Source organism: Patiria miniata, unplaced genomic scaffold (genome assembly GCF_015706575.1).
Source record: "Patiria miniata isolate m_02_andy unplaced genomic scaffold, ASM1570657v1 HiC_scaffold_10, whole genome shotgun sequence".
Lineage (NCBI taxonomy): Eukaryota > Metazoa > Echinodermata > Asteroidea > Valvatida > Asterinidae > Patiria > Patiria miniata.
Window position 1 is genome coordinate 13,320,654 of NW_024037048.1, and position 15,627 is coordinate 13,336,280.

Below are 15,627 nucleotides of genomic sequence, written 5' to 3' on the forward strand. Positions count from 1 at the left end.
GGAGTGGGAACGGACAAAAGAGTGTGAGAGTGAAGGGATGATGCGGGGGGGGGGGGGGGGGGGTGGGGGGGAAACAGTATGGAGGTGGAAAGGGATGAAAGATGGGGGAAGATGGGTAAACACAAACAAGGAAGACCAGATGGATTATCTGTAACAGAAGACAATGGAGGAAAAAAAAAAAGGATTAATCATTTCCAAGTTGGATGTTGAGACCATGTGGTTGAATAGTTCGAAGACGATTCATCCACTCTCTGCTGAGGCGAACTGAGTCCTTGCGATGGCCAAGAGATTCAATGCCCTGCAAAATCATATCAGAAATGGAGTGGTTAGGCAGGTTGAAGTGATGACCAACAGGGGTGTCTAGTTTCTTGGTGTTGACCGTTGACCGATGGGCATAGAAACGCTTCTTGAGCGTATTCTTAGTCTCACCTACATACTGCACTCCACAGACCCTGCAAGAAATGAGATATATGACATTAGAGGTGTTACAAGTGATGTTACCAATGGTTCTGTGGGTAGTGACAGAAGAGTGGACAGAAAAGGAGTCAGACTCCTGGATATGAATCTGGCAGACAACACATCTGGAACTGCACTTGAAAGTACCATGCTGGGTGGGAGGGGATGCATCTAAGGATGGGACTTCAGCTCGAACAATCAAGTCCCGTAGATTTCGAGGACGCCTGTAAGCCAATGTGGGGCCGTTGGGGATGGCGCGGGCAAGGCGATCTGAAGTATGGAGGATATGATGATTGTCATTAGTGATTTTGCGGAGGGGAGGGAGATTGGGGTGAAACGTGGTAACCAAGGGAATCATGGGTTTGGCCATGGCATCAGGGGCCTTTCCCGTGAGAGCTTGATTTCTGGTGAAAACTTGTTCTTGAGACTCAATGAGTGGTATCTGATTGAGTAGTAAGATGCTTTTATATTTCTTTCTGATTTAAGTTTCACAAATCCGTTGATGACGAGAAGCATCGATTTAGAAAAAAAGTAACCCCTACTTCTCTTCGTTTTTTTTTTGATTATCAAACATGGACACTTGTGAGTGGGGGGGGGGGGGGGGGCAGATTTCCCCTGTTGGCATACCTTTCATGAGTGTTGACAGAAGGCTTTCCAAGACCTCCGCAGACTGTTTGTGGTATTCTAGCTGTGCCTCGGCTAACGCTTGAAGCTGTAACACCTGCTCAACCTGTTAAAGAAAACAAGGTGCATTTTCAAGGATTGCATTAAAACAATTAAATTACATGGCAATTTAAAGAATATCTTACACAACAGAATTAAAAAGGAAACCGTCAATCTCTTCACCCATACAATATCGGTATAAATTATTCTTCCATGGTTGAACTGAGAGAAATATCAAAATAAATGTGCAGAAATATAAAGTGAAAACTTGTTCTTGAGACTCAATGAGTGGTATCTGATTGAGTAGTAAGATGCTCTAGTGCATCTTGGCTCATCTTTGCTCCGATTTGTCAGGTACTTACATCACTCTCAAGGAGGTTCCTCATCCCGTTCTCAGCAAGCTCCTGAGATTCGTGAAACTTCTCTTCTGCAAACTGGATTTCTTCTTCAGGAATTGTGCTTCCTGCAACACAAACAAAAACAAGATTGATGAGAACAAAAGTCAGAAATATTGGCTCAGAATTATCCAAGATGCCAGTATTTTCCTGGTGTGGAAATGTAGTATAATTGCTGCATCATGCAAGCATGCATTAACCCTAACAGAACTCAACCATCAAACCCCAACGGCATGTTTAGTGGGAATCCGTCAGGATGGGTACAGTACCCTTAAACTGACAGTCTTTTACATTGGGTTGGCACACCTCCAGAATCAAAGTCAGAAATATGTGTGAGCAGTTTCCCATATGGTGTTGGAATTTGCCAGGATGGGTATGGTTCCTGGTACATCATGCTAGGGAGTTAGAGTTACTCCATCACCATGTACACAATGAGTCATAAAAAAAGTGACCAAATTAGAAACATATTTCAAAAAATATGTGGCTCGCTCTGTTTAATATAAATAGGGGTAAAGTACTTGTTATTGACTAGTAACTGTGAAAATTTCACGTAATTTGCATACTCTATTCCCAAGTAATGAATATTTTGATACAATGATCCAACATTCAGTTGTCCACCACTGATAATTATCATTCTACAAACAAATAAATACCCATTAAATACCATGAAACATAAACGTTTTCCCACCTCCATGAATGAATGGAAAAACGGACAAAAATCGCCATCAATATTTCAGAAAAAAAGAGTGGACTTGTTCCTCATAATCGAAACACAAAATCTGACAGTAAAAATACTGTTTTAGTCTTGACTCAAATGATTGAAATCTCATTTGTTTTTGAATGCCTGTGTGTAATCTGTAATTCTCACTCAGCTCAATAGCTTCCAATGGCATTCCATGGAGCTACATTTTGTATACTTCATTCGTCTATTAAATTTGATTGCTTTTTAAGATTTTTTTGTATTAATCCAGGTTTTTTTTCCAAAATGGCGGGCGGAAGTGATTCAACAACTGCTTCACGAACGAACAAATCATACACAAACATTTCTTCCATGAAATGCTGTTATTATCCTCGTCCAAGATTTTTAGATTATTTAAAACGTGGCCCATGTACGCCAGCTTTCGTGAAATCAATCATAAGTTCATTGCATGGCCGCGCAATAAGTTTGTTGCATTAAGTCCTACGCATGGCGTAAGTTACGCACTGTTTTTTGTGAAATCAGCTGCATAACAAAGTTCCGTACTTATTACAACTCACACATATTTAACACTTAAACTTTCTCAATTTCGTCCTCGGAAAAGTCACTTATCTACACTTATCCAAGGTTTAGTCCAAGCAAAAATGATTTGGGTCAATTTTTTTCATCAATGCAATTGAATATTGACCAACAAAATGAGCAAACAGGCTCATTAATATGTATGAGATGTAATGAATATTCATGATACCTCCATATATACAAATTCATGTTATTTCTGACAGAATCAACTACAACCAACATTAACTCTTTGCCAACATAAGTAGTTGTCCTTCTTAAAAAGACACAATAATTTACAACAGTTACAAATTACATTCTAAAACTTGTAACACAATATGTCTTTTGATGTTAAAACTGAAAACACTCTTACAGTTTACCATTTTTTTGTCAATCTGAACATCTTCCAATGCAACTTTGTTTTCTTTTTGAATATATTGTTTGGATTTTTTTAATAACAAAGTTTTGTCTTATTTAATCCCCCAGTAAATCAGACATTTTTGGTCTTTAGACTGTTGCTCGATTTGGATGAGTTTGAAATAAAATGAAAAAAAAAATGAAATTAAAAAAGGCATGATAATCTCCAATCAAGAAAACATAGCAGCTGGCTTAAACATGCAGGCAAAGTGAAAATGCTGGTTACGTTTGTTCTATGACATGCTGTTAGTGTTTCAAGCAAGATGTTTGAAAACAAAACATGCAATTTTCATGAGGACGTTCCCGTGAAATGCCAAACAAAATAAAGGAAGTAACATGCACAAGCTAGCATCAAAACCAAAACAAAACCAAAACTGCAAAATGACAAAGTGAACTCTAATCCAGTTTTGATTTTCAAAAAAAATGACTACCGAGCTTTAGAAATCTGGGATAATATATTTCAAAATAGCGGTGTTTGGTATAGCAACGTTCCACTGTATATGAGAATGTAATTTCCAGTAACCCTGGTTAACCCTTCTGTTAGTGAGCATTAGCCATGTCTGAATGACATGGCTACGACTAACACTAGCCCACATGGGAAGTGGCTTCATCTGCTTCCATAGGTGCAACTTATGTATTAGCCGTAGCCACTTCATTCTGACGTGGCTTTACGCTTTTTCCTTTTGCCTTCATTTTCGACTCTGCACCCACGGCGAAATCTACAAATATAGCACTACTGCCTACTCTATAGCCCAGACTGCTGGCCAAATTTGATACGCTTTAGGCCGACAATCCATGTGTCCGTTTTTGATGTGCGTATATTGCGTTTTGCATACCAGTTGCGTATCCGCGATGCGTACTCTGAAAATCCACGAGTACGTATTTCTCGGCACACTTGTGACCGACGTACAAACTCATATTCCCACAATGACTGGTCTTAACGCAGTAGGGATAGCGCAATGCGCAATACAGGTACATGGACCTATGTATGTATGCACATTGCTTATCAAACAACTGATTTCTACACATCAGGAAGTGCGCACTACGCATGACGGACACATAGACTTTTGGCCTTATACTGTATTTTCGGAATCCTCAATCAATTCTGATCTATTTCACCACAATATTTTCTACGAAATGCTACGCTACAAAATCGGTGTTGACATACCACCTGCTGCTGAGAGGAACCGACGAAAACGTTTTTACGGGTACATGGAAAGTAAAAATAGAAACATGATGTCATCATAGGATTATAGACCAATGGGCTCTTCGCACAAGTACCCCCTCAACGGTAAGAAAGGGAGAGTTGGGGTCGGGGAGACGACTGGGAGAGACATTTGAACGCATTGCCAACGACGCCTGACGTCACAGGAAGACGCTATGGCTTTGTGCATATTGGGAATGAAAGTAGTCAGGGTACCATGCGCTATACGTAGTGTGCCCCATCCACTGGACTATTAAAAGTGATCAAATAACTCCCTCTCCTGTTTGCGCATGGAGACCATTAATCTAAGCAGCCGTTGGATTCCTTTGTATTCAGTTTGGTCGTTTTTTTATCCCGGAGGCTGTCTAGACCAATCCTGAAGGGGTAAACGTTTATTACGGACATGTAACTGATGAACTAACTAAAACACACTTTTATAAGATGGACTTTTGCGTCGGGGTGATATAAATCAAATTAGGTTTTGCCTTTCACTGACGTTGAAACACTGTATACTCAGTGTGTTACCCACTGAGTATACAGTGTTTAAACGTCGTTGAAGGGCAATTAACCTAATTTGATTTAAAACACACTTCAAAATAGAATGTCATGATAGTACGATACACGTACAGGCTTTCAAGCAGACCCAGGTGAAAAAGAAGGAGAAAAGTAGGGTCAAAATTTACAAAAACCAACAGGACAGAAGTCGGATTTTGGAGGACAAACTCAGGATAAAAGTAGGACTGTAGTGGGCTTTCTGGGGTAGTTTTCGTTGATGCTCGCCCACGTCCACAGCATCATAAGCCTCATTTGGCATGTTCTGTACTCACAACACTTGTGCTCCATCCTAAACTAAGCTCTTGAAAGTACAGTTGCAGTACTCCTGCGCCCAAGCCCTTCATTGTGTGATTTGACAGTGTGTAACACTGCCATGAAAGTTTTCAATGAGATTAAATTTCTTCGGAGTTGTGGGACAAAAATCAAGAAAAAAGTAGGAAAAATTGGAGCACGGTAAAAAAAATATATATCTAGGAAAAGTAGGAGTACTTAAAAGCCTGCACGTACATGTGGACTGAGGTTAATCTATTACATGGACATTTATCACAGTTGTAAATCTTAAGCATCTAGCATTCTACATACACACATTCACAATATTGTTGTAGGGAAAGTACAAGGTAATATTGTGCATTAACAAATGTCAACAACACTATCTATTCTCATTTTTGAAACTCACAGACAATTTCGCTTATTGTTAGTTCAAACTTGTAGTGAGCTATGGGTGTACACTATGGGTGCTAAGCACAATAAGGGACCATTCATGACGAGTCTAGGAACTAGACTATTGACATACCGACCAAACCTGCTAATGCTGATGAGTATGTAGATGATACACAGTGAAAAATGAAAGTAAAACATTAATACAGTGAGTGGTAAAAAAAAAAATGATGTTGAAATCAAAGGTGTTGAAAATTCCTTCACAGCGACGTCAATTTACAGGATTTCATGATTAAACTCTTCTATTAGAGACAGTTAGGCCTATCGATCAAAGTAACAAAGTTCAGTTCCCGATGACAATATCCACTTTTGGAAACAATATTTGGCAGATCATATTGGCTGCTGAGTGAATATGGTTGACACAAAGTTCAAACTTTTTCTCGATTGCCTAAACTAAGTCCTCAAAAAAACTAAACCACAATTGAAGGCTTGCAAGGAACACTATTTTAAATGCAATTTTTGTTTTTATTCTTTTAGTGCAAACAAATATTATACGCATTATACAGTATGTCCAAAAGAAATGTCCGTCTGACTATTTTTGAAATAACTTCAAAACCATGAAGTCCAATTTGAAAAAGTTTGATTGTGCAGATACTCCTTATCTTAGCCTCAACCCCGATGATTTTCATTTAATTTCAGTCACGCATCACTGCACACTTGTCAATTGATCACAACAACATTTTGGGACACTGTGACCAAGTTCCTTGCCTTAATCAATTTCAGTGCTGTTTTATGTAAGCTGTGTAAAATCCTGCATGTTGTGAAAAGGGCTGCAATTGGGATTGGAATCATTTGCCTGGCTATCAGTCATCACGGCAAGACCTCGGTTTAATGCTCAAGGGCAAATGATTCCAATCCCAAACCACATCAGACTTTTTTTCACAGACACTTTTTTGGGACATACTCTATGACAATTAATAATGATAAATTTAGTGTCAGGTTAATGAAGTGATTTGAATACTGCGGTGTCACAGCATGATGAGGGAGTTTGATCCCAAACTAAATCAGGATAAGTGTGTTGGAGGCTGCCCCAGATGGAATCACACGGAATCACCAGTTCAGTTCAATTTCAGCGATTAATAGAGAATTTATTCAATCATCAGCAAATCAGTAGAATAACCAATGAGTTAATTAGATCAGTTGCAGTTAATGAACATGATGAACAGATGTTGATCCCAAAACTTCCCCAGTATATGTGCTATGTGTGTGGATCCCGGTCACGATGCAAAGACAGATCACCAGGCAAAAGATCACGTATAGTAAAGATCCCGTATAGTAAAGATCCCGTATAGTAAAGATCCCGTATAGTAAAGATCCCGTATAGTAAAGATCCCGTATAGTAAAGATCCCGTGTAGTAAAGATCCCCAGGTGCAATAAATGAAGGTCTCACAGTAGACCGCGCCTACATATTGCCTACGGAAAAATAAACAAGACAACACTGCGGTCAAAATACATGGTGAATGTGTACACACAATGGCGGTCAAAGGTCACACACACAACACGAGTTCAGACGCTGTGCATACAAGTACAACGTGGGTGTGTGTGGGAATATGCACGACTGTAGCTATGACGACGACGCTGCAAAATTGGAAAGTTCGTGAGTGAAAGTGTCACAAAAACGCAAGTTTCCCGCAAAGTTATGATAAAAAGGACACTCACCACAGGTTCCAGAGGCGCCCACCTTCCCACTCAGCACATGATTATGCTGGCAAACAGCAAAGGAAAGGTGAATTCTCACCGAGAAAATCCCGGCTACAAAATAAGTGACTGCCGTCCAAAAGTTGGAAGACAAGCAGTGCCTGTTTCGCGCGCTCCCGCACGATGCGGACACATCACCAAGTGTCTCTAAAATATTATTGCACCCTCAACAAAATGCTGTTACGGATTACTTACACCCGTAAATGACATAATATACTCAAAGGAACTTCCACCTAGACATTATTGTCATTCTTATACAATTATAATAAGAAAATGTAGAAGAAACCCTCTAAAACTATGGACCTACTTGTTTCAAGAGTGAATGGACATTGAGTTAACAAGTGCTACATTTGCATAGGTCACGCGTCAACAACAACATAGGTCAATCTAAATATAGCCCTGTATCCGGGCAGCCGGTGTGTGGATGGAGGTTACGTGCCCCCACAAATTCCCTGCTTTAAGACCACGCGACCCGAGTGGTCCCTACTAAAGTACAATGTACTGTTATTCAAAGGTTGTAAGATTTCACTGTGCAACATCAGTATTAAGCACCATATTAATTTTACACATTGGCAAGATATAATTTAACATCCAAAATATTTCTTTAAAGATAAACTTTAACGAGAACATTTTTTTTTTTTATGTTATACATGTTATATATACATGTATGATAAAGTGTGCATACAAGTACATGTCTACTGGTCGTTACTCAACTTCCATTGTTAAAAAGGATGAAGCTGACATACTTTTACATAAGAATATGGCATGAATGAAAGATACACATGTATGCGTCTCCTTTAATACTACGCAATAGACATTTGACACTTGTAGTGCTAAATGGGAAACATGATATTTTACAAAAAGCTTTCAATAATTCCAAGCACATACATTTCCAAAGACCTTCTCATTTAACGTATTCAAGATCAATGGATAAGTTTATACTTTAGTCAACTATAGCAAAAAGTTTTAACACTTGTCAATGCACATGCATCAATTCTTATTTCCAAAATAGTCAAACAATGGATATCCACACTTGTATTTCTCAAATTCTGTTCCACAACAAATTTCTGATAACCTTAGTCAAAGGTCAAGGCTCGATAATTACTCTTTAAAGTCAATACAATGAAATCAACTTTTCTACAGCTGCTGTTTTAATCATAAGGTATTCTAAAATAGTAGTCGCCTTCATAGAACTAAGGATCTTAGATTGACTTCCTTCACAAAAGCAATCACAAGTACACATGTACAAGGTAATCTGATTACCTGATTGAAACAAAGGTATCAACACCCAAGGTTACAGACATAATCTATCACTGTCTTCATTTGCATTACCAGCAACAAACAATGTAATGGGGAAACTGTCACAGATAATCCCACCGACCACCAAAAATGTGCTTCCAACAACAGTGGAGCAACACCCGTCACTATCAGTACTTAGGGTAAAACAAATTGGAATTTGGGAAATGATAACATTTTCCACACAAAAATGGCTTTACAAAATGGTGAAATGCCGAAAAAAAGTCTCACACACGAGGTTATTCAAACCTTACTAAATTGTGAGAACAGAGAGCTGGAATTTACCAACTACACCGAAAAATGGCATATATTTCACATAAATGCTACAACAGCATGAGCCATAAACCCGTCAACAATGAGATGGAGAAACTGTCACAGATAATCCCACCGACCACAAAAATGTGCTTCCAACAATAGTGGAGCAACACCCGTCACTATCAGTACTTAGGGTAAAACAAATTGGAATTTGGGAAATGATAACATTTTCCACACAAAAATGGCTTTAAAAGCATGAGCCAATAACCCGTCACTATCAGTACGTAGGGTAAAAAGAGGAAATGTCAATACATGAACAATAATTCCCATTCCTTAAAAACAGTGATCAGTAAGGATATACCATGACAAATTTCTCCACCACACCGCATAACTTAAGTGTATGTATACTGCTTGCATAGTATATTTGTTATCACGAAAATACAAATCTTCAAAACTCTACATTTAACTTGCAGTACATCACAATTATATTGGGAGGCGAAGACGGCAGTACACCTCGTCCCACACCACAAATGTGGTGCAAGTAATCCCCTCTCCAATGCACTAAAGATTTTTCATACGCTGAAAAGTATGATGACAAATGATAATTCAATTAAGTTATGGCATTAGGCCATCCGGGATAACACTTCCCTGCTTTTTTGCAAGCCCTACTCTGCAAGGAAGGCATCCAACACTCAACATATACGGTCAACAACAACTTGGTCACCTTGAAGGGCGAAACCTCATATACATCATAACAGGTGAGCCTATCTGCACTACAATTGGGGATAGATAAAAATGTGTCATCACAAACAAATGTATTGTGCAATTCACTTTGTGAACTTTCAACAAGTACACAGTCAGCACATTCAAAGATATTGGGAGTAACATCAAAATGAGGATCTTCAAACGACTCTTCTCTGAGAGCAACAAATTGAGGGTCTTGAATAAAACAGGAAGTTTCCTTCTCTGAAACAGACTGAGGGCAAAGAGTTACATCACAACTCCCCTCTAATACATCATATGACCCTACAGTATCGATAAATATTTCCTCAAAACTATCTCCCTCTTCAGACACTGTATCACCGCAAAAATCCCCACAAGATTCAATGACAATACATTTTGTATTTGGCAGATCAACTTCACCCACCGCCACATGGCTCGCTGTGACGGGGGTAGGGCATTTCCCTGACTAACATCAGTATCATGAAACTGCTCAGTACAGCCTACGGGGGTGCTAGTTGCTAAATCTTGCTCCATTAACGAGCTAACACTGTTAACAAGCAATGCATTACTTTCTGTGAGTATGCCTACAATATCCCCAACAAGATTATCAAAATTTGCCTCGGAATTTATGAACAGAGTCCCAACAGTGGGCTCCACAACAGACGCACTTTCAAAAACACTGACTAGTGTTTCAACTAGCCTTTCATTCCGAAGGGCAAGTGCATCTTCCAGCACTTTAAACATGGCCATAACTGACCAAAGTCAAAATTTCACAGAACAAAGTCTATGAAAACACAATACAAATGGCTTCTTGAGCACTACAAAATATATGGCGTACAAAACACACGTGACATGTTGAATTGCATCAACTCAAAACTGAATGCACGAAATGCCTCAATTGAAGCTCAAAAATATGCTCCGTTAAACGTGAGGATAGACTTGACCATCCTACAAATCACCAACCATGCAACATTGGCTCAAAATATGAAAAACAGACACAGATGAAACTGGTCAATGAATATACGTACGGCTCCTCTATGGGCACCATTGACATGAAAATTCTATTGACAAAGGCAGCTAAATATGTCAATAAAAAATGGGTTCATATAAACAATGCACAAAGACCATCACTGTAAACGGGTTATACACGTGTGCAATAAACATGTAAAAATACATACAAAATTTGAGAAAACTGCCGATTTACAGATCTCCCACTGAAGGACATCAGTAGCCACATCCTCCACAGTCGCAGGACTTGAAAGGTTGAAACGTGCACCAGGGGATCTTTGAATTTGATGACCGATGATGAAGGATCACGACGAGATCAACAAGCAACACACTCCATCCCATCCTCGTCGCCATTTTTGAAGTGATTTGAATACTGCGGTGTCACAGCATGATGAGGGAGTTTGATCCCAAACTAAATCAGGATAAGTGTGTTGGAGGCTGCCCCAGATGGAATCACACGGAATCACCAGTTCAGTTCAATTTCAGCGATTAATAGAGAATTTATTCAATCATCAGCAAATCAGTAGAATAACCAATGAGTTAATTAGATCAGTTGCAGTTAATGAACATGATGAACAGATGTTGATCCCAAAACTTCCCCAGTATATGTGCTATGTGTGTGGATCCCGGTCACGATGCAAAGACAGATCACCAGGCAAAAGATCACGTATAGTAAAGATCCCGTATAGTAAAGATCCCGTATAGTAAAGATCCCGTATAGTAAAGATCCCGTATAGTAAAGATCCCGTATAGTAAAGATCCCGTGTAGTAAAGATCCCCAGGTGCAATAAATGAAGGTCTCACAGTAGACCGCGCCTACATATTGCCTACGGAAAAATAAACAAGACAACACTGCGGTCAAAATACATGGTGAATGTGTACACACAATGGCGGTCAAAGGTCACACACACAACACGAGTTCAGACGCTGTGCATACAAGTACAACGTGGGTGTGTGTGGGAATATGCACGACTGTAGCTATGACGACGACGCTGCAAAATTGGAAAGTTCGTGAGTGAAAGTGTCACAAAAACGCAAGTTTCCCGCAAAGTTATGATAAAAAGGACACTCACCACAGGTTCCAGAGGCGCCCACCTTCCCACTCAGCACATGATTATGCTGGCAAACAGCAAAGGAAAGGTGAATTCTCACCGAGAAAATCCCGGCTACAAAATAAGTGACTGCCGTCCAAAAGTTGGAAGACAAGCAGTGCCTGTTTCGCGCGCTCCCGCACGATGCGGACACATCACCAAGTGTCTCTAAAATATTATTGCACCCTCAACAAAATGCTGTTACGGATTACTTACACCCGTAAATGACATAATATACTCAAAGGAACTTCCACCTAGACATTATTGTCATTCTTATACAATTATAATAAGAAAATGTAGAAGAAACCCTCTAAAACTATGGACCTACTTGTTTCAAGAGTGAATGGACATTGAGTTAACAAGTGCTACATTTGCATAGGTCACGCGTCAACAACAACATAGGTCAATCTAAATATAGCCCTGTATCCGGGCAGCCGGTGTGTGGATGGAGGTTACGTGCCCCCACATTAACAATAACACTTTGGAAGTCTGATGGTTTATTTTTGTTTTAGTTATGATATTTTAGTAATGTAAGATGATTTGATATGATGGATTTGAGATAATCTGTCGCCTACCTTTTGCTTGCTTCTTCTTTTTGAAGTCAAAGTCAAGACGTCGCCCCTGTAACTTCTTCCGATGGTGCTGTAGAAATCAAACATTGGGGAGAAAGTTAATGTACTGTTTGACAAGAGACATTTGCACATTGCTGTAAGGCTCCTTATATAAATTATGGGTCAAAGTGTGACAATTTTCGAGTTCCTGTTATCTCTGAACGTTGCCATTTGCTGTTCAAGTGTCATTAAGAATGACTTCAACAATTTGTTGGGTAGGTTGTCTGCTTCACATAATCACTCTTGGTGGACGACTGCATTAACCCTAACCTTCCCAAATCCTCCAAAATCCTCTTTGCAAAATGAAGGATTTTGCAGGATTGAGGCTGTTTAATTGGCAAAAATGTGTGGCTGATTTTGCAGGATGCACGTGTGTCAAGGTCTTGGGCCGGGCCTTGTGTTTGTTTATGCTCAGCTGTGCATAAATTATACTTGAAGTCCTCCACACTGCTCCAGGATGTCACTGGCTCTGCCTCAACATATTGACAGTGATTGCTGGAGGATTTTGTAGGATTGAGGCAGTGATCATTCTTCCACGGATCACATTCAAGAAATAATGGAGGATTTTGCAGGATTGAGGCTGCTTGCAATTTTGACATGGAGGCAGTTGGAGGATTTTGCAGCATCATCACAAAAATGCCCAGGGAGTTAGGGTTAAAATGACTTTAAACAATTTTGTATTCGTTGTGTAGGTAGTTTGCTATTCATAATCACTCTTGGAGGACGACTGCATTAAGGAGTGCACCAGAATTATAAAATCACAGATGTCAGATTTAACAGGGACAGGAAAAAAGTGGACCCCAAATTTATCGAATGACCCAAAGTACACAGGCATAAGTTACAACCCAAATCAACCAGTAATCGATCACTTGTCTTGTATCAATTTTTTTCCAGATTGGCCACAATTTGTGCTTGAATTTCCCCGCAGGTGGCTGTGCAACACAGTCCTGCTTCTATCAAAATCAACCAAATTCTGTCAGATTCTGTAAGATGGAACTCACGTTGATCTCTTTCAGATCTTTGTTCTTGAGATGATCCAGGGGATCCAGGAAGTTCTGTCTGACGTTCAAATCGAAGGGGCCCTTGACTTCAGAAAGTTGCCTCAGTGATTCTCCCATCTCGACCATCGCCGTAGCTGTATTAAAAAAATAACCAAAACAATTTTTTTTTTATTGATACCTATAAAAAACAACATTTTATTGTTCTGTTGTTTCCACCAAAACTAAACAGCTGTGCTAAGTATACCCTGGAAGCTAAGATTGTCTATGAAATGCATGGTCTATGAAATGCATTATTAGACAGAGTAAAAAAAAAAATGGTTTCCCGTCTGCTTTTTTTTTCCTCCACCATGAGGTGAGGTATATGTTTTCATCGGCCTTGGTTTGTCTGTGAACAGGATAACTCAGGATAAATGCGGAGGCACTAGGCTCACGTGAATCGCGCACTCCGGACTCCTTCGACCAAAACATTTGCGAGCCTCGTCTTTAAGAACGCATGTACGTAGTCGTGGCGCGACCTCAAAAATGGCTACTAATTTTGTTCGCCGGATTACGCTATATGAGAATGTAATTTCCAGTAACCCTGGTTAACCCTTCTGTTAGTGAGCATAAGCCATGTCTGAATGACATGGCTACGACTAACACTAGCCCACATGGGAAGTGGCTTCATCTGCTTCCATAGGTGCAACTAATGTATTAGCCGTAGCCACTTCATTCTGACGTGGCTTTATGCTTTTCCATTTTCCCTAATTTGTGCTTGAATTTCCCCGAACGTGGCTGTGCAACACAGTCCTGATTCTATCAGAATCAACCAGATAATGGATGATGTTAGATTTTGTAAGATGGAACTCACGTTGATCTCTTTCAGATCTTTGTTCTTGAGATGATCCAGGGGATCCAGGAAGTTCTGTCTGACGTTCAGATCGAAGGCGCCCTTGACTTCAGAAAGTTGCCTCAGTGATTCTTCCATCTCGACCATCGCCGTACCTGTATCCAAACAAAAACAAAAACATAACAAAATCCATCTTTTTATAATGCCTATAACAGGAAAGATTATATTGTGTTAATACAAAGCTCATTGATTGGGTTTTCATATCCTAGATTTGGAAAGTGCTACAGGCAAAACTTTATTCAAAAATTGGTCCTGCCATTTGGGTTTCGTCTTTTTTGACTCACCTGTATATTGCAAATGTATGCATTTATAAATTAAAAAAAATTAAAAAATAAAAAGTGGGTGCAAAAAAAGGCAGCGGGCAGCTACGAGAAACTGGTTTATTTCTTTACTTGGCCTTGCATATATCTGAAGTGCTGGGCCCTACATAAATTACGCAATACTCATGGTATATGTTGGTGGATTGGAACACTGATTATAGCACCTTTTTGAGAGCTTTATGATCAGTCTACCACAGAAGGAAAGAGAATACATCTTGAAGCTTGCTCACCAAATGTTGAATCTTCTCCTAATTCTCTGCCGTTCTTCACGGACTTTGCTCATGGCTCTGGAGACTGTTCAGGAAAGACAATACGATTGATTAGGGTCAGCACACAAATAGAAGATCTATCTCTATTTGGTTTGTTTGAAGTGAATACTTAGACCCGATTCAAACCGGTGTTCTATAGTCACCCCAAACGTAATTATTCCAAAGGGTTACAATTAAAGGTAATATACGACATTTGCAAACACCAACAAACAAAACTACCAAATTATTATGAAATCCTTTACTTGACTGTAGGTGAATGACAGTCTCAGACATCCTGTGAAATCATGGCACCTGGTGTGCTGTCATTTTTAAGAAAAGTGGAATTTTTGTATTGATTTCAAAAGATGGTCGGCCGACCATCGTTGGAAGAAACTGATTTGTCCAAATAGTGCCCCAATTTACCCAATTTATTCAGTCCACATTTTTTTTGCAAGCGGTTTCACATCCGTGAATGGATGCAAGCCAGCTAGTCTGGTTCCCTGAGCTCAGGGGGAACAACACAAGATCCGGCCCAAGACCTTGACACAGTGCATCCTCATAAATCACTAATCAGGCACACATTTTTGCCATATAGCCTCAATCCTGCAAAAGCCTACATTTTGCAAATAGGATTTTGGAGGATTTGGGAAGGTTAGCGCCAATGATGTTTCAATTTTGGTTCTTACCTGGATTGGGCTTAAGGTATTCTATTGTCTTGTTCACCAAATCATCCACTGTGTGACCTGTCACGTCAATTTTCTAATGAAAAAAAAAATACATTACCCAAAGACAATGAGAAGAATTCAATCAGCATAAATAATCTCAAG

At 39.6% G+C, this 15,627-nt stretch overlaps 2 long non-coding RNA genes across 8 annotated transcripts; both read right to left on the reverse strand.

Annotated features, from left to right (window-relative positions):
• Positions 1-1,095: 1,095 nt before the first annotated feature.
• Positions 1,096-14,221, reverse strand: LOC119738545. 7 transcript variants are annotated; one of them, XR_005272469.1, is made up of 4 exons: positions 12,307-12,329; positions 4,352-4,357; positions 1,482-1,582; positions 1,096-1,186 (listed from the first exon to the last, which is right to left on the reverse strand). It is a non-coding gene; the product is annotated as an uncharacterized LOC119738545 (long non-coding RNA). The 7 variants fall into 7 exon arrangements; XR_005272470.1 differs by lacking the exon at positions 12,307-12,329 and adding an exon at positions 5,619-5,766; XR_005272475.1 differs by lacking the exon at positions 12,307-12,329 and adding an exon at positions 5,736-5,754.
• LOC119738571 lies at positions 10,577-12,195 on the reverse strand. The gene is made up of 2 exons (XR_005272476.1): positions 11,714-12,195; positions 10,577-11,467 (listed from the first exon to the last, which is right to left on the reverse strand). It is a non-coding gene; the product is annotated as an uncharacterized LOC119738571 (long non-coding RNA).
• Positions 14,222-15,627: the final 1,406 nt, after the last annotated feature.